This window comes from Ceratina calcarata, unplaced genomic scaffold (assembly GCF_001652005.2).
Source record: "Ceratina calcarata isolate Rehan_Ccalc_2016 unplaced genomic scaffold, ASM165200v1 scaffold405.2, whole genome shotgun sequence".
NCBI classification, from domain to species: domain Eukaryota; kingdom Metazoa; phylum Arthropoda; class Insecta; order Hymenoptera; family Apidae; genus Ceratina; species Ceratina calcarata.
Genome location: NW_017163970.1, coordinates 607669 through 608812, shown reverse-complemented (window position 1 = coordinate 608812; position 1144 = coordinate 607669). Strand labels below are relative to the sequence as shown.

General features: G+C 46.9%; 1 protein-coding gene across 2 annotated transcripts in view; it reads right to left on the bottom strand.

Annotated features, from left to right (window-relative positions):
• Positions 1 to 793, bottom strand: part of twz (BTB/POZ domain-containing protein twz) — a 27972-nt gene extending 27179 nt beyond the window's left edge. The window contains exon 1 of one of the 2 annotated variants that reach the window (XM_026814885.1): positions 503 to 793. The gene's annotated coding sequence lies outside the window, so the exon portion shown is untranslated. The remainder of the gene's footprint in view (positions 1 to 502) is intronic. The other variant, XM_018027210.2, reaches the window with a different exon arrangement.
• Positions 794 to 1144: the final 351 nt, after the last annotated feature.

Here is a 1144-nt window from a genome sequence, read left to right as displayed (position 1 = left end):
TTTGTGTTACGATCTTCATTGGTGAAAGTTACGAGTGGCATAAAATTTTGCTAAGGACACGTTTAATCTCGTTAAGCGTGCAATAAACTGGTGGCTAATGAGGAGAGAGGCGTTATCTGTTGAACTATGCCTAGGCACACGATAAATTGTTCACTGAACGGTTAAGTGCTGTGCGAGTAGCGCGAAAGTAAAACGACTGAACAGATAAATCGTGAGTAAGCGATTGCCTCTTTGCTTTCGTATTTGCATCGATACGTAATCGTTTCACATTCTAACATCGTAGAAGTAAGAAGCACATCGTAGATGAAATATTTTAGAATACTTATTAAGTGCAGACTGAATGAATTCTGTGCATTCATTACTGAAAACAATTGATTATTGATTATAAAAGAAAGAATGAGCAATCATAAATCTTGTATCCAGTTTTACTGAGGACTAATTCCACTTCCACAGTTTTATGCGATTAATAAAAATCATGAAAAGAAATATTAAATACGCTCACCGTTTCTGGCACGTGGGCTCCAGGTTGACGGTTGTTTTCGTGTCCACGGCGGCGGTTCGAAAGGAACAAAAGAAAATCCGGCAACTGCTCGCCGAGGGAAACAACAGAACACTGGCTGCGAATCACCGTGGAGAGCTTTCGCGCGGGAAAAGCTCCGCCTCCGCGCGTGTGTCACGCACAGATCCACGTGGTCACGTTTCACGTGTCTGCTGGCGAGGGTTGAAACGAGCGCGAGCCGCGCACCACCGAGGCTTTAATGGGACTGAAGTGTCTTTCGCCGGTGTCACGGCGGTGTTCGGCGCTACTTCCACCACCAGCATCACTACCACCGTTGGCTAACCCCACCCGGCTGCCTCTACGTCGTCCTTCTCCCCTACCTTCCAATGCCGCTTTCTCGCGCTCCGGCTTCGCTGCTCGCGGCGTTTTGGTAAGCGCCCTGAGCTTCGCAATCCTCTTCACCCTCGAGGTCACCCTCTCCCCCTCCCGACGTATGTCAATTGGCTGCAACCCTTTCCCTCGAACGGCCTCGGGTCAACTCGATACTCGTTTATTCGTTCATTAATTCGGCTTTCTCTTACTTTGACTTTGATTTTAATTCATATATTTCGATTTTAATGATTGATCCTCTCTGTCAGCGTCACT